Raw genomic sequence first — 19,076 nt, 5'->3', positions numbered from 1 at the left:
CCGGGACACTCCAGGGAGTAGCCGTGCGCTCTATAAATACCAAATTAACATAACGTAACATCTCCAATTTAAGGAGATCAGCCTCTTTTTCAGTCTCTCTTTTAGTCGAACCCAACACCCCCCATCTCCTGACCGGAGTTCCGTCTATGCCCTCATGTTGTTATTTTGGAGCTGAGCGGGTGAGCTCTACCTTCTCCTTCGCGCTCCACTCTCACCAACTTCACCTGATTGTGGATGCTGAAATCGGGAGAGAGCACCGCCAAGAGCGTGCAACTCTCTCCCTTCTCCACATACTCCTGCTCAAGAGTGAACCCAGCCGAGAGCGGACGACTCTTGAAAATTGTGGAAGTTTAATTCGGGAGAGAGCCCCGCCGAGTGCGGGTGGCTCTCTCTGTTCTCCACATATTCCTACTCGGAGAGAGCCCAGCCGAGCGCGGGAAACTTTTTTCCCCCGCTAGGATTTCTAAAGCAAATCGGGATCCCCCTCCCATTTGGGAGTGGAGCCTTTAAGAAAAATAACTTGGCAGCGAGGGCGTGACGTCGTCCCATAGCCAAGGCAAATTCTTCTATTACAATAGCTCCCTTCCGAGGTGAAGACCTTGTTTCCATGGCTACCGGCACCAGCTGATCAGGAGCAGATACAGTGACAGTTGCTCAGCTCCAATCAGCTGCTGCCATTCATGGGAGTATTGGGCCTGCTTTGCGCTGTTTTAACAGCCTCATTCTTAAAAGATTTAACTCTCTACAAGCCAGCTCTACCGATCCACCTTTATTAATGAGCAACAGAGACTCTGGAGCACGGCCTACCCTCAACTAAAGGTCTAACTGGACCCCCCCCCCCTTTATTCTTAATTATATAAGAAAAATCTGTTTTGGGCTTCTACTCAATTATTGTTTTTTTCAAAAAGCTAATTTTTAAGCAATTAAATTTATTCATTTACCATCCGTAGAGCCTTTTTGTTAACTGAGACATTTTTATTATATATTCACGCTAAAATGTCTGATGATGCGGTAGCCCCCATCCCTAATATGAATAACAAGGCTTTCAAGAAAATTATCCACAGAGAGATGAGATCCTGTATGTTAGAGACTCTAAACCAAGTTATGTCATCCAAAAGATCCCTCCCTACTGAGGAGGTTGACGTTACTGAAAGCCCAAACATACAAGTCATTGACGATCTCACTGAAATTAGGGGGAAAAGATTAAAGAAGAATAAAAATATTGAATACCCAAACCCCCTGAGCACAATGGGAGATCCTAGCACCTCAAACAATACGGGAGGTCTCAGCACCTCAACTCTTAATGGAGGTCCTCGCACCTTGAACGTATCAGGTGTCCTTAGCGGCACAAATTATCCTGGTGTCCGTAGCGGCACAACACAAATGGGTGTCCTTTGCAGCACATACTATCAAAGTGCTCAATGCAACGAATCAAAGGATGACGAGACTGCAAATTTCTTTCACGAATATGTCCTTGAACTCGACAAAGATGATCACAAATTTTATAGCCAACCTACTGAAGATGAACTTCCATCTTCTTCCAGAGATAATATTATTAACCCTTTGGGTGAAGAAATGTTCTCACCCTACAATATTAAACATCCGAGAAGCTCGGAATGGTGGCTGCAAGACCATGTGGCCAAATTTATTAAAAAATGGCTCAGGAATTTACTTGAAAAAGATACCCGTAACATACTCAGAGCAGAATGCTCTATTCAATAAAAAAATAGTCAGACCCCCAACCTCGATCTGGAACTAATTAAATTCCTCTTCAAACTAGGAAGAAACCCAAGGAAAGGGATGGAAAGATCTCTTAAGGCCTGTCAAGACTGTCTACTCAACATCCTTGGTCCTTTGACTAGGATCATAGATACGGCTGAAGAAAGCCATATTAAATGAACAGCCCTAGATACCGAGCTTATCAGGGGGTGAAGCCAGAGAGCTAAGATCCTATTGGGTAATGTTAATGCCAGCATCAATGCCGAAAGAAGAAGAGTAGTCCTTACCAAAATAAACCCTAAACTAAGCGATATGGCAGATAAAGAACCTTCGCAAAACCCTACAGGTTTACTCTTCGGTGAAAATATGATTAAAACCCTTGGCAAATATGTGTCAACCTTCACAGCACTGGACAAAGTTCAACACAATATGAAACGTGTCTTCAACCCTAAGCTTTTTGTATGGGCTAGAAGAAGGGGCCTTTCCTCTGGTGCTTCAACCCAAGTGCCTACTAGAGATTAGACTAAAGGGTTAAGAACAGGCTTCCAATCACCCAACCCTCCCCAATTCTACCCACAGAGAGGGAGAAGTTCATGCAACAGAGTATTCAGATCATGTGGACTACCCAACAACAACTCTCAGAGTGAGTTCCTTACCCCCCCTTCCTTCTTCTTCCCCTCAAAAGGTGGGAGGCAGACTCAAATTCTTCTATCAGAACTTGAAACTAATCACACAAGACCAATGAGTATTAGATACAGTCAAAGGTTTCAAAATAGATTTCGTAGAAATACCCACACAAACATCACACTCGAGAGACATTCCACTAACAAAGGAACAACAAAAAATAGTGGAAGAGGAAATATCCCCTATGCTTCAGAAAGGGGCAATTATAGAAGTACCATGGGAATGCAAGAGGTTTTTAAGTACACTCTGCCTGGTCCAAAAAAAGACAAGGGATAGAGACCCGTCATAAACCTCAGGGAACTAAACAAGTTTCTAGTTTACAGGCACTTCAAGATGGAGGGCATCCACCTCCTGAGGGATTTGTGATTGGAAGGAGACTGGTTAGTCAAACTAGATTTAAAGGATGCATACTTTACCATACCGATGGCCAAGGAACATCAACCGTTTCTTCAGTTTATCTGGAACAACCATCTGTTCAAATTTGAAGCTCTTCCTTTCGGGCTATATTCTGCCCCCTGGTGTTTCACCAAGGTTACGAGGACTATCGCTTCACTTCTAAGAGAAAAAGGGATTCAACTAATTACATACCTGGACTATATCCTCATCATGTCCCAACACCACACACAAATAATTCAAGACCTGAAGTTAGTTATAGATCTAATAGAAAGCTTAAGATTTATTATTAACATAGAGATTCTAACTCCCTCCAAATCCCTGGAGTTCTTAGGGTTTAACGTAGACACAACTAAAGGCCTCCTGTTACTACCTTCAAAGAAAATAACCAAAATTCGAAAGGAAATAAGGTTTGTTTTTAAACAAAAAATCCTAACTCTAAGGGAATTAGGCATGTTTCTGGGTCTCCTTTCTTTATCTATTCAAGTCATCTTTCCGGGTCCTCTGAATTACTGAGCTTTTCAAAGGGTGAAAGCGAAAGCTCTAAGGTCTGGCCTTTGGTTCGGAGATCGGATAAGCCTAGATCAGGACTCCAAATCAGAACTGACTTGGTGGCTAGAGAATTTAGATGTCTGGAATGGCAAAGCCATATTTGGCTCAACACCAGAATTCATCCTGGAATCAGATGCGAGCCTTCATGGTTGGGGATCTTGTCTTCTCGATCTGGTCACAAGAAGAGAGTTCTCATCAAATAAACTACCCAGAACTGACTGCTGACTTATACGCATAGATGAGTTTTAAACATTACCTTCAAGGGAGATCAGTCATTCAGAAGATGGACAATATGTCAGCAGTGGCATATATAAATCGTCTAGGAGGGACAAAATTCGCAGATCTCCCGAACTTAGCCAAGAAACTTTGGATGTTTTGCCTGGAGCACAAGATTGCTCTAAAAGAAGAATACCTACCAGGGAAGGCAAACGTATCTTCAGATTGGAACTCGAGATTCCTATTAGATCACAGCAATTGGAAACTCAACAAAAACGTCTTCAGGTCTCTCAACAAAATATGGGGCCCCTTAGAAGTAGACCTGCTCAAGAGCAGACTAACCTTCCAGTTAGAGAAGTACTTCAGCTTGGTGCCATACCCGGGTTCTCTTGCAGTAAACACGTTTCTCCAATGCAGGAAAGAAATCCAAGCATACGCATTTCCACCTTTCGCCATGAGTCCTACAGAAGGTGAGACAAGATAAATGCTCTCTAGTACTAATAACCTATTTTTGGCAGTTTCAGGCATGGTTCCCCACAATGCTGGAATTGGCTTGCAACATCACCTTTTGAATTCCAGCAGAGATGGAGCTCCTAACAGACGTAGATAAAAGAGCTTACCTCCTAGTACAGATCAGGAGTTTGAACCTTCTTGCCTGGAAAGTATCAGGAAATCCAATGAAGTGTCTGGACTTTCGTCAACAGCCGCAACTCTCCTCGGAGAGTCATGGGCCCCTGGCACGCACTATAGGTATAACTACATTTGGAGAAAATGGGTACGTTGGTGCCTGGAGAGTAACCTGGATTCCGTGGAGGCTCCTATCGTACACATAGTAAACGTCCTTGTAGAACAGTTTGAAAGGGGTCTCCGCTATAGAATGATTAATTGTTATAGATCAGCTATCTCTGCAAGACACACACTAGTCAATGGAAAAATGGTAGGTAAGAATGTCATAGTTTGTAGAGTCTTAAAAAGTATCAGACTAAGGAGACCCCCTAAACCTAAATATGAGTCGCTGTGGGACCTAAAACTAATTTTAGACCTATTCACCATTTGGCCGGATAACAGACTTTTAGATGGGAAAAGTCTATCCATTAAACTTGCAACCTTGTTGTACTTAATCTCATGCTGAAGTTCTTCCGATGTCAAAGCTCTTGAAGTCACTAATAGATCTTACAATATGTTTGGTGTTAAATTTGAGATAATTAGAAGAACTAAAACTATGTCAGATTCAATTTTTTATCCACGTTTTGACTTATGCCCAAAACTCTTTGTTGTAGATTGCATGAAAGAGTACGATTCTAGAATGAATGGTCTTCATGCTCATGGCGTGAATCAATTACTTATATTTTTCATCAAAACTTTCAAAGCTATAACTTCTGCTTCTATAGTCAGATGGGTTAAATATGTAATGAAATTAGCGGGCATTGACATAAAAAAATTTCAATCACACTCCCTCAGAGGTGCTATGGCCAGGAAATCATTTTGGACTGGAGGAAAGTTAGATGATATCTCAAAGGCGGCCGACTAGTCTAATGCAACCACATTTGCACAACACTACTGCAAACCAATTGAACATATGTCTGATGTAGTCTTACAAAGTTACCAACATGCATAATAGTAGCCTCTGGTCTTGTAATGAAATTGCAATTCTCCTATTACCATGACAAGATGATCTGGATTTCATTAAAGACACGGAGGCTAACATTATTACATCAATCCCCTCCCATGGGAGGTTAAGTTCAGTTCTGTTTATTAGACGGTATATTTCATATCAGAGAATCTTTAAATGGTTTATTTAAATAAAATCTTGACGTATAGAGTTTTATTGTTTGTCTCTATCGACTTTTCTACATTTCATTCCAATGGAGTACTTATACCTCTCTTCATTTCTGGTAACTCTTCATAATTGATTTACCATCCGAAGTTTGGACTTACTGAGTCTTCAATCATTTTTGGTTCTTATTGGTGTTAAAGAAGAAGAGCAAGAAAAGAAAAAGAAGATCAAAAAATAAAAAAAGAAGAATAAAATGTTGAACTATTTCCTATTTCACCACATTTAAAAGAGGCAGACTGTTCTGTGCTCATGGTTATTGTATGTACTTAATATTCTGTTCTAGAACTTTTTCAGTTTGTGATCTAATGCTTTCAAGTGGTTGATTGGAGTTACATTAAAAGAAATATTTATAATGTTGTCTTGTCATGGAAATAGGAGAATCGCAATTGCAGCAGAGAAGGATTGGGGAGAAGAGTTGGCCTAACGGCTAGGGTGGTCGTCCTCGAATCTGGGGAACCGGGTTCGAGTCTCGGAAATGACGCTGAAATCCTATGATTCTGGACAAATCGCTTAATCTCCATGTGCCTAACAAAAATGAATGTGTCCTCATGTAACGCAACTGGTGCTATGTAAAGTGCTCTGATAACTGATACCTTTGGGTCAAGTTTGCACTATATAAAACTCCGTAAAAAAAAAAAGGATTGCCATAGCAGCTGTTGTCCTCTGCGCCAATGAGATTGCCCTGGCAATCCCTTTGACCTCAGCAGCCGCTGGTCAATTTCCACATGATGAGTTTTCTGTAAGAGGCAAATATCAAAGCATAGCTGTCCCAGTTCGTGTAGTAAGCCTATCCAGATAGATGGGCCATGAGGCCTTTCACACTGTAGAAGATTACAGTGAGTTCAATCGTGTTTTTAGAATGTCAAGTCAGATTCTACCTACCCTAATCTCTTTGTACTGAAATTGTGATCTCTATATTAATATTGATGAGCTGTCGGTGTCATTGGCCCAGCTCCCCTCCTTATCCCAAAGCCATTTCCACAAACCAAAACCCAACCCCAACTTTCCACTAAGCCATCATCCCTAACAAAGTGCGAAACATTGCCCTCATTCACCTTTTCCCAACAATAAACATAATGAAGCATCAACAAGCACTTCCCCAATGTCTTCTCAAATCAAAATGTAACCAACGGTTTACACGATGTTGGCAGAGGCACCTTACACCCACCCTTATGCAGAGAATTTTACAAGGCTATACTAAAGTTCGATTCAGACAGCCGGTGCGCGCATTCTAGCAGATGTTTGCCACTATTTCCTTTTTCAGGCACATCCATCCATGCATTACTTGCTGCTAGGAGGCCCTATATATCTTTCCCAGTGTCCAGCAATGCAGCCATTCCCTCAGTGTTTGTTTTCTACAAATGTTCAAGGGCTCTTTCTAGCCTACCATTATATATGCATTTCTGGGTGATTGAATCCCATGCCCCCATCTGACTGTGGCCCAAAATGGGCTTCTGGATTGCCCCGTCAGAGCTCAAACTTTGGACCAGGCAAGCGATTAATCGTTCAGCAGATGAGTAGCTCAGCAATGAAACATCTTCTGCCATTTTGGGCTCCCAACCAGCAACTTTTATCTAACCATTTATATTTGCACGTGAACCACTTGACATTTTGCCTTATTTTCCTTTGGAGTGTATTATACAATTCCATAACTCTAGAACACAGTTGTTGTTCATGTTTTTTGTTGTACTTTTTCTGAATGTCTCTTCGTATTTAAACTTGGTAGTGGAAGTAGAGTAGTAGAAGTAAACTTTATTGTTCAGTTAATTGAAACTTACAATATAACACGATATAATCACCAAATGGATTAAAACCCCCAAGGTTAACTTCATTGGCCTCAAAATAAGAGATTGTTAACTTAAATCAAATGACCTCTAATAATGATCCACAGCTGCAAACCACCAACTATGAATGAAATCCAAATTCCTTCTCCCACTTTGAAGTTAGTGAGGAGAACGCTGATATTCAAATCTTACTGAGCATGGACCTTGTTCCACTAACTTAATATGATTACATCTAAAATGTGCAGACAGGCAATGTTATAACACTGAATGACAAATGTGTGCAAAATAGTCAAACAAAGTGGTACATGCTTTTTATAAAATACCCTTCTCATACTAAAACTATTCTTATGACAGCAATGAAAGACAACCTGATTTAGTGTGATCAATCATACATATCATATAAAGTTCATTATTCAGAATAAAACCATTAATACTCATACTTTTTAAGACCAATTCATATTGTCTGTTTTTTTTTCTTTTTTCCCTATTTTACCTTTATTTTTTAACTCACACTTTGCTAGTTTTGACTCAACAATAGCTATCAATTTCAAGATTTTTCCATAAAATAGCAAATCCTCCCCTTGGAGACAGGTTATGACTGCTTGCCAACATGTTCGTAAAGTATTTCTTATAAAAATTTCTCAATGCTCTTTTACGCTCTCCATTTGGACTGGGCAGCAACAGACAATACGACAAATGTCTTCCTTGTAACGATTGCAAAGACGATATGATGTCTCTTTAGACAATTTCCTCTAAGAGGGTGAATTAAAATGAATTTACAAATATCCAAGTTGGAAGTGCAGCAGCTTTAGTTTCAGTATTAATCCATTCAACCCTCCTAAATATGAATGGAATTTTAAGGGACCTGATGAACCATAACCATTCATGCATGGGCTCTTTCAGACAACACATCTCTATCCATTAGGGCTGAAATATGTTTTCCTGATCCATTTAAAACTGTATGCTGTTTGAGAAAGGTATAAATCACAAAGCTCCCCTGCCTTAACGGTGTTTAGGGCCAAGTTAAAATATTCATGTGCTGCAGTATTTCTAGGGCCACTTATTGCTTCCCACACAATTGTGCTAAGCGTAGATCTTGGATAATTTTTTAACTTATAACAGAATTTCAGGCACGCTTCAAGACTGCTTATGCACTGCCTCCTAAGGCCAAACACTAAACGGATTTGGGCTGGTGAAGTCTGTTGAGGTAAATTAAACAGGCGACCATGGGTTCCTACCATTGTGTTGTCTATAATTGTATCCGCTTTTCCTCTCAAAATTGTGACACCATACATCAGAGACATGGCATTTTTAGCAGCAATTTCTTGCAGGAGTGGCTAAAGAGACAGACCTTTTAAAGAATTCCACAAAGAAGAAAACACAACTAATGAGCCATTTCTTCTTACAATTGCAACACTCTGGTTCTTAAATTAAATGAGCCTTTGGAGTAAAAAATCACCCCCAAGTATATATACTCGGATGCAGATTCCAGAGCCATCCCTTCTATGTAAAATGTTGGTGTGCAGAACTTCCCTTTAAAACAAGCATTATTTTAGTGTTATTAAGATTAGCTCTTATCCCATGATCCTCAGCATTCTGAGCGGTTGTATTAATTAAACACTGAGGCCTAACCTTTGTATAGCTAATCAGCACAATATCATCAGTATACAACATATGTGAAACCTTAAAACCAGCCACTGGTTTTAAGGTTTCACATAAATTCACAGAAATTCCGTCTGGTTATAAATTAAATAAAAGCAGAGCCAGTACACAGCCTTGTTTTAGGCCATTTCTTTTTTTTTATTGAGACCCATTAATTGCAATGCGAAAATGTCAATACAATCAAGCACCAACAATAAATACGCCTGTAAAACACATTTCATAGCATCCAGAATCAATAAAAAACATCAATACATAACAACTCCACATAACTAAATAAGACAGCAAAAGTGCATAAAGTGCATAAAGATCTTAGTGTGCAAAAAAGCAATAAGGCATAAACCAGACTGCTAGACTGACCCCCCATTCTCAATCAGAAACTGCCCCCAAAGTTTCTTAAATTTCTTAACCCCCGTATCACGCATTGCGATTAGCCGTTCATTATATCTAACAGACCTCATTTTTCGCAGCCATTCCCCCTGCCACTTTTGAAGGAGAAGGGAACTGGCCACTGCAGTTGCAATATGTCAATCAATCAATCAATCAGGTGTTTGTTAAGCGTGACTACTTACCCGTCAGGGTATCAAGGCGCTGGGGGTTGGGGGGGTTGCAGGTTCCAGTCCATCAAGGAGGGGGTCTGTCGAAGAGCCAGGTTTTGAGATTTCTTGCGAAGATGGGGAGCGATGTTGTCTGTCTGAGGTGGAGTGGAAGGTCGTTCCAGGCTCTGGCCACACGGAAGCAGAAGGAGCGGCCTCCAGATCTGGTCTTTCTGGTGTGGGGGACCACAGCGTAGGAGAGCTGGGCTGATCGTAGGGTCCTTTGGGTGCGTAGAATTTGAGTTGGCTGTTCAGGTATGCTGGTCCGCTGTCGTGGAGTGCCTTGTGAGCGTGGGTTACCATCTTTAAGGTGACTCTAGCTTCGATGGGGAGCCAAGGGAGTGTGCGCAGGTGCTGGTAGAAGTGGCAGTGTCTTGGCAGGTTGAGGACCAGTCTTTTAGGGCAGGCTGGAAGCAGGATCATAGCCCAAGACTTTCCACCAGGTGATAGGACTATCTTAACCCACCATTCACTCTGAAAATACTGAAATATTTAATTCCTGAATAAGAGGACACAGGCCCATTACGTGCACCCTATTGGCAGCAGTCCCAGTGGTACATTGAAAGTGCTGACCTGACAGATTAAGGTTGACTTGAGCAAGGAATTGCAGGGTTTGATATAAAATATATATACTAAAAAATAACATTCTACACTAGTTGGCTCCTCTCAAGACGGTAAAATGTCGTGCCTTTACCTCATCCCACATCTGTGTTGGATGGAGAATATGAGATACGTGGTGTGTTAAAATCAGTTAAGTCACCCAAAAAGTGTATCATAAGAGTCTTAAGTGATTCTGTCGGAAGCAGATTGATCTCTATAGGAAATACTCAATTTCTCATATAAATGCAGTGACACCCATGTCAGAAATTGGGATGGTGTCTGGTGTTAATTTGGCACCCACTATCGTCCAAAGGTGGGCGAAACCAGGGTTTAAGAAGCTAGTGGATTTTTTATCTAGGGAGAGAAGGTAAATATGTCGAAAGTTCGCAAGTTAGTCCAGGGTGATTTTCTCCTCCTTGGTTCCTATAGAATGTTGAGTAAACTATTCTGTAATTTGAATTCTGTCCTGATAAGTTATGGCCAAACAGTGGTATCTGTGCTTCTAGAAACTTGCAAACATAAAACCCCTGGGGAATGGAAAAAGATAGCTAGCCTCCATGAAGGGTCCCGATCTAACCCCAAAAACAATAAAAAAATGGGAAAAATACGAAGGTTTGGTTTTAGGCCATTTCTTGTTGGAATTTTTTGGGGAGACCATTGTACCATTGCCCAACCTGACTCTTGTCGAAGTATCTGTCTACAGCAATTAGATAGCTCTTAGCAAAAGAGGAGAAATCTCCGCTTCAACAACTTTAACCATAAGGTGTTTCTGTGCACCGCATCAAATGCTGAGCAAAAGTCTACACAACACAGATGTAGCTTTAAGGAAAGGTACCATGCCTTTTTGATTATTATAGCTTCGGCACAAGTGTTATGGAATGAGCCCAGTTTGTTAGTTCAGTTAGCTGACATTTTGCAAAATATTTTGCCTTCCCATCCAATAGAGCAATCAACCTATAATTATACGGTAGGGATGTTTGACCAGCTCTATAAAGTGGGGCCAATTGTGACCCCCACAAGCTGCCTCAAATTTCTTCATTGTGAAGGATGTACTCAAATAGGGTGACCAGTTTATTTGCTCAGAATTGTGGATTCTGCTTGTAAATTGACTGTGGAAGTTCGGTAGGGCCCCAGGCACCATCACCTGCTCTTGGAGATAATTTTCTCCACTTCTCCCAATGAGATCACTTTGAGTGAGGCTTCCCCCTCCAACTGTGAGGAAGCAGTTTTTGGGGGACCCTTTGTTTTATCAGCACCCCTGTACATTTCCTCTAAATAAGTAGACCAGGAGGCTTCTGAGATAATCAATGTGGAAGGAGACATCCTCGGACCATTTTGCTTGGAGGCAAAGAGTCTCATGCAGCTTTTGTTATTTAACGATCTTAAATTGGGTAGGATCTCACTCAGTATGCTCGAATTTGAATTATTTCTCAGCACCCTCAAAGCGTGGTTCAGCTTTTGTCTTACCATTATGAGTTGAGCAGATGATCTTCTCAGCCGGAATCGAACAGAGGCTGAAGTTGTTCCCACCTTATGGATACCAGCTTGTTTCTCCAGTAGAAGCTTAGGTAATTGAAACCACTGTACAAGAGGGTGTGTGGTTGTATCACATATTTTTTACCATTGCAATCTCGCTTTATGTTCTACTTTGTCAATGGAATCTATGGACCACCGCTACTTCTTATAGTTGGTAGTTGAAAAATAACCAATATCTGGTTGGGCTTTTTGTGCAAGGAGACTTTTAAATTCAATTGAATTATCTGTGGTTGATTGTCTCTTTCCAGCCTACTTCCAAGCTCAAAATTCGGCACCCTGAGAAATAAAGGGAGTGACACTAGGGTGTAATCTATATCTGATTGTGAGTACACTGAATGATGAGTTGCATGCACCGGGATATCACGGACCACCTGGCCATTCAGAACTCTGAAACCCAAGTGCTCCACATTGCTCATGAATTGCCTCCCAAATGCATCCTTCCTCTGTTTATGAGTTTGAATCTTTGGAAAATGCCAAATCTGGTCTATTGTTTCCACTATTTGATCCCTGGACACCGTCTGGAGCAGGTTCATGTTAAAATCACCAGTCATCAAAATATAGGGATCCGGATTTGTTGTAGATTGGGTGGTCATAAAATCCAGTAAGATTTCAATAGTTTCTTCCTTTTTTCCAGTGAATGGTGACTATAAACATTTATAATCAGCAAAGGGAAAGCACCTGGTAAGGTGTAATCCCAAACGTACTTTGCAGATTAGGGTTGTCACTGTTGATCTCCTCTATTCTGGCATATAGATCAACTGCTACACATAGAGCGCCCCTTTATTTATATTTTAACCGTTGGTTCGCTGAAACACAAGTATGCTGGAAGAGCTATGACGTCTGACGCCCACATTTCTTGCAGGATCACCACTTATTAGGTTTTGATGAAATGTATCATATCCTCATCCTCAATTTTACCCAAGAGACCCTCTATCATCCAGACACCAAATGAAAGAGACTCCTTTAATTGGCTATTAGCCCAATGTTTGTTCTGTCACTTGGTTTCAATGTGAAGCAGGTAGAAGGGCACCTGGAAACCAAGACCAATCCATTACTATGGGTTGTGATTGACATGCGGTCTGGGATACAGTGCTTTGACCATTTGTGTTGTCCTCCAGCCCATTTGATCATGTCGGGCCCCTCTTAGACTTGAAGCTGGCATGGGCTGAATATTTTTAATGGGACATTTTTTTCTGGCCTTGGGAACCCCGACCACCCCCCACCTCCCTAGCAAGGAGGAGCTTCTTCATTCTCGCGAGAGATTTCAGTACCCCAGTTTAAAAATACTTGCTACTCTGCCCACACCTGTTTAGCTGCAAAACTGTTTCCCAGGAAATAATGCTTGATTCTTCCCCACCCAGGATTGGAGCACATGTATAAGTACCTGAATGGATATCAGATGATTTAATGTGATCTAAGGAAGGAATTTCTTGTACCATTCAGAGCACTCTCCCTCTATTGATTTTAACACAGTCCCCCCTTGATTTATACTTTGGTGTAAAAATCACATCACAGAGTTTGTCATGGGGTGAACATGCTGGTCTCGTAAAAGACGGTAATTTGAGCTCTGAGCTGGCTTTTGAGCAATGGAAACCTGTAAGGTAGGTCTTGCGTCGTTAATGGTTGTTGGAGAGACTGCAAGTACAGGCTGTTGACTCCAAACCTGGATTTTTCCGCCACTATCATGATAAAAGCTTATCCTCTTGCCAGTGGGAAGGTGTTCTCTTTCTGCAGGGGAACATTGATTCCAGGGGATAGCTTCCATGTTTACTAAACTAGTCACTGTTTAGGCATGGTTATTTGTTAAACCAATCCAACCTCCTGTAATCCAGTCACATCTTACTAAGGCTTGCTCTTGTTGTGTCTCCATGGCAATAAGACCTATCTCACCCTGTGGGGGAGGGTTATCAGTCTGAAAATGTAAACTTGATGTAGGCTGTTCATTTCATTTCATTAACTTCTGCTTAGTTTGGTTTGTTTCTTAGACCCTCTGACACAATTCCTCTTAGGATTGCCTTTCAGCAGACGACTTTTAGAGGGAGGAGAACATGGCAGCCGCTACGTGAGCAGCCGCTTGCTCCCTGGAGGAGCCCGTGTCCCACGCTTAAAGTTTAGGTGAAGTTTGCAATCTGGCTCACTTGTGTCAGATGTTTTGAGTGCGTGGATCAATTCCCTCCTGTTTTCTCTTTTTTTTTTTGGCTTCGTTGAGACGGGGGATGTGTCCTGGAGCTCCGGCCCCTGCAGTTTCAGCTTCTGTGTCCTGGTGGGAGGTGGCCACCCTGTAGTTGAGGAGGGGCCGTAGAGCTCGCGAGCTCCTCCGGGTCAGTAACGGCAGCGGCAGCACCGGTCAAGCTTCTACCATCCAGGGGAAAGGTGCCTCTGTGGAGCCATTGGAGGGTCGGGATTCAGTTTGTGGTTTTCGCATTCGCATTCGCAACAACGAGAGGTACAGGGGGCCCAGGCTGTACAGGGGAGTCCACTGGCTTGTAAGTCACCAGGTACCGTGCTCCCTACTAAGTGCGCAGACCTGGTGTCAGGGGCCAGGTACCATTACCGGTGCAGACATTGAAATCAGTAGCTCCTCCTTTCAGCTGTGTGAAGTCAAAGGCAGTAGCATAAAGGCAGGACGGGCCAAGTTAAATCTCCCGGACCATAAAGTTAGGATCACAACCTCGCCCAAGTCATATTTTAAAGTGCAACCAACTGTACTTGATATGGTGAAACAGGGTGAGGTACTTAGAAGGGGTTCGCTTGGTCTGCCAGGTTCGCTAGCATCAAGACCCAGTTTGGAGAGGATGGAGGCTTTGGGTGGTCCCCTCTCTTCAGTATCAGCTGCAACTTCAACTATAGGAGGTATTTCAATAGGGGCTCCACCAAAAGGAATGGATAGTGAAACGCATAAGCTCCCAGCAGTACAAGGTACGGAAGTTAGCTGTGACGCAGAGCTGGGCAAAGGCTTAAAAGAACATGACATGATGCTACCTTTAGCAGCATCTATGGAGGCTCTTTTTTCCACCCAGGAAAATTGACCTCCTAAACGCAAGAACAGACACATTGGAGAACACTGTGGTTGATTTAAAGGATGATCTTGGAGTAGCAAAAGCTGACATTTTAGCTCTGAAGAGGATGGAGATGGACCTTCAGGATAAGTTGGAGATGCTAGAAAATAACTCCTGTAGCAGTAATATTCGCATTTTAAATATCCTGGTGGGAAGAGACCTCAAATCCTACATGGTTTCACTCTTAAAAGAGACACCCCAGTTTGAGGAATCAGAGGAGGAATTGAGGAAGGACATCCAAAGGATTCATAGGGACCCTTTCAGAAGGAACCGTAACAGGACAAAGCCCAGGAAAATCCTTATAAACTTCCAAACCTACTCTTTGAAGGAAAAGATTCTTAATATCGCCCTCAAGGCTAAATCATTGAAGTCCAGAGATTTTTCATTTGAAATACGCTCCGATCTCGCCCGAGCTACCCTCGACAGGCAATGGGAGCAATGGGAGCTGGGCAGGAAGCAGGATGATTTCAGAAAGCTCAGTGCTGTGGCCCAACTTAAATTCCCAGCAACCTTGAAAGTTATGTATAGAAATAAAATGCATAATGTCAGATCGCTATCAGAGGCGAAAGAGCTTTTGGAAAGGCGGTACATAGCTGATGAGCTTGTCTCGGACACTCATCTAGGGCATTTTCTGATGGGAGCACTGTGGTTGGTCTCCGTTAGTGGGTAAGTAAATATACTCCTAGGTCCCTTGGCTCTCAAAACAGAATAAATGGGATAACTGCATAAATGATATAAAGATACTCACGGCGACAATTAGCCAGTGGAAGTCATTGGTCAGTCTCAATCTTCACATTAAACTTTTCTTGTCTTTTTTTTCATTTTTCCACAAGGGACAGTAAGGGTTGCCCTGGGGTGCAGTAACTGGGCACTTATCGGTCCAGGTAAATTGTGGGGGGGTTCTCCTGGGAGGGGTTAGTAGTGGTGGGGGGGGTGCTTGGGGTGCTAGGGGTGTGGAGTATTGGGGTAAAAAACAAAAAATTCCCTCATTCACCTTATTGTCTGTTGAGACTGCCCTAATTTTGTTACCAGCATTCTGGCTGGTGCTGCCTCTCTTTGCTACCTGATTCGATTCATAGATCCCACGTCTAAACCTCCGTTATAATGATTCAGTTCTTGTCGTGGAATGTTAATGGCCTGCACGTGAAAGCCAGAAGGGTAAACATTTTACAATACATAAGAGATTCTCCCGCGCAGGTCAATTTCCTTCAGGAAACTCAACTTCTCAAGGAAAAAGATCACTGAGATATTTAAAAATCAGAAATGGCTGGACCATTTGATCTGCTCCAACCAGAGTGCCAATATTATGGGCATTGCTATTTTAATAAAAAAAACAAGCTAAAGCCCATATTTTACACTCTTTGATTGACCCATGTGGCAGGTGGGTCATCTTGATGGCAATTATTTCGGGCTCTTTGCTCATCTTAGTGGGCTATTATGGCCCTAACCAGGATGACCCATCCTCTCTCAAAACTATTTTTTCAAACTTATTGGATTACCCAGATCTGGTAATTATGGCTGGAGACTTCAACATTGTATTGAATCCCAAATTGTATAAGTCAGCAAACAGTAGAGTTAGGGCACCTTCTAGATCCCTGACGTATCTTCAATCTATGATGGCACAGACAGGACTTTGCGACATTTGGAGAGACAGATCGGGTCATCAATTAGGAGTCTCATATTACAATAGTAAATATGGCCACAAGTCGAGAATTAACTACATCTTGGTTAGTCACAGCCTAAGGGGTAAAGTTAAGACATCAGCTATTTGATTCTGCATTTGTCTGACCATTCAGGGGTATGGATGGATTTGGTTCTGGCATATGGTCATCATCCGAGAGTTTAGATGTTCGACCGAACTTTACTTCTCGACAGCGAAGAGATGAAGTACTATCCCAAGAGACTGAGTGCTTTTTGGATGTTAATAGAGAATCTGCCTCGATTTATGCAGTTTGGGACTCCCTAAAAGCCTTCTTAAGGGGCATGATAACAAGTAGGGTATGCTTTAGGAACAGAAAATATAGAGAAGAGGTGGCACACAAGGAAGGAGAGATGAAGGTGGTAAAGTTGGGCCTGAACTGGGAGGTTGACTCTGAGAAACAGCAGGAAAAGTTGGGAAAACTAAGAGGATTAAAAGATCAGCTAAATACTATTCTCCAGACTAGGGCTACTAGTAGATGGGAGGCGAGCAAGCTTGCCCACTTTGAGTATGGCAAAGGCACGGGCAAGTTGTTGGCATGGAAGGCTAAGTCAGACAGGATGCGTAACGTGATTAAACAAATTGACAACATGGCTACGGATACTGCCCTGTCCACAGACGAGGAGATAGGGGGCACCTTCTTTGACTTCTTTCAGGATTTGTATCAAGAAGACAGGGTGGTTGATAAAACAGAGGCAATGGAGTGGTTGTGTGGGAGCACGCTCTCCTCTCTGAATTCATTCCAGCAGGAGGAGCTAGAGCAGGACATCTCACAAGAGGAGGTAAAAAAGGACATTCTTTCTTGCAAGGGGGAAAGCAGCTGGGCCGAATGGGTTGCCAATAGAGATTTTTAGATCTTTGAGAGAGGTAGTAGTTCCCATTTTGACACAGCTTTTCAATGAGATCCTATCTGAAGGTATAAAGTCGTGGGGTGAGGCCACCATCCCTTTGATTTTGAAAGCAAGGAAGAATCCAGTGTGCTGTGGGTCCTACAGACCCATCTCGCTGTTGAACGTGGATTATAACAGTTTCACCAGGATCCTGGCGGGTAGATTGGGATCCGTTGCTCCACTCTGACAAAAAAGGGTTTGTTAAGGGTAGGAATTTATTCGAACTCACCTATGACTTCATCGGTGCAATAGACCTGGCCACAACCCATTTGCTCCCCCTTGCAGCAATGACATTGGATGCCATCAAGACCTTCGACAGGGTCCATTGCGTATACCTGTGGGCAGTCTTGGAGACATTTAATTCGGGTGAGAGGTTCCGCCAAGACATTTAGCTGATTTATCACAACCCGTCAGCTAGACTGCTGGTTAACGGCAATTTGACCAGACCTTTCAAAATCACTAGGGGCACTAGGCAGGGCTGCCCTCTTTTCCCTCTCCTCTTCAACCTATATATTGAGCCATTTGCCCAGCGGCTAAGAGAGGAGACGAAAAGTTTGCCGTTTAAACATGGGGCTTGGGAGAGGAAGGTGGCCCTGTATGCCGACGACATTTTGATCCATTCCTCGGACCTCTCTACCGCCTTTCCAGCTGTTATAGAACTGACACAAGACTTTGGGCAGATATCTGGTTATGAGATAAATGTGGAGAAAACCGAGGCCATGACCTGGAACTTGGGGGAGTGTCAGCATCACACCAAACGCGATATGAGTTATTTGAGGGTCAGAATAGTTCAGGACATCAAGAAGCTGTCAGGCACCAATCTCACCAATGTCTCAAGGGAGTGTCAAAAACGTATGAAGTCCTGGGTTCATCTCCCCCTAACTCTTCTCAGTAGGATTAACCTGGTAAGGTAGTACTCCCAAAAATTACCTTTCTCTTCAATGTCATCCCACTACACTTTGACAACAGGCTTTAGTTAAGGTCCAGCAGGCTATTAACTCTTATGTTTGGGCATATAGGGGCACCAGGATTGCCTGGAAGAAGCTGAGACACAGGAGGGAGATGGGAGGACTTGCACTGCTGGTTTTACAATATCATGCTTGGGCCTTCCAACTATCGCACACCAGGATGCTCTTAAAAATTCCCGAGAGTACTGGAGTAGTGGTCATGTTTTCTGCAATGTTAATGGGAGTGGGTCTGTCTCAGGAGGGCTTCTTGTTTACATTTGGAGAGCCGAAATTCTTTAAGAAGATTAAACTAAAAGTCCTGCAGGGAATGGCTAGAACATGGGCTAGTCTCAAACGGCTGAACGGTCTTAACTACTTTTCGAGTTTGGCCCCCCTATGGGACTCCCCAGGTTTACCAGAGTGTCTGAAGGATAGACTAGCATTACCACTCAGAATGGCTGGGCTGAAGGTTGGGGTGATCTGACCCACGAGGGCACGCTTCTATCCTGGTCATCACTTCATAATAAGGTGAAAGAGGGTTTGTCCAAGTTCAAATATATCCAGCTGCAGAGTTGGTCACACAACCTAAAAAAAAACATAGGCATAGGTAATATCCTAGAGGAACAATTAGTGGCAAGACCGGTGGGGAAGAAAGAGGTCTCTTTTTGGTATTAGTGTATTGAGGAGGCTATTGATGTGAATTTCAAGTTGGCCGAAGAATTATGGGGTGTCAGCTTACCAAATGAACCATGAGAACACCTCTGGCAAACATCTTTTAACACCTTGCTATCTATCGTAAAACTAGCTTGGCTCAGGAGGAATAATTTGATCACGGTTCATATGGTCTATTTATCTCTGTTAAGGCTCTCTAAAATATCTGATGAGCCTCCAGTTAGCTATAAAAA

Source organism: Triturus cristatus, chromosome 1_2 (genome assembly GCF_964204655.1).
Source record: "Triturus cristatus chromosome 1_2, aTriCri1.1, whole genome shotgun sequence".
In the NCBI taxonomy this organism is placed as follows: Eukaryota; Metazoa; Chordata; class Amphibia; order Caudata; family Salamandridae; genus Triturus; species Triturus cristatus.
The sequence above is the reverse complement of the archived record's forward strand: the minus strand, read 5'-3'. Positions refer to the sequence as shown.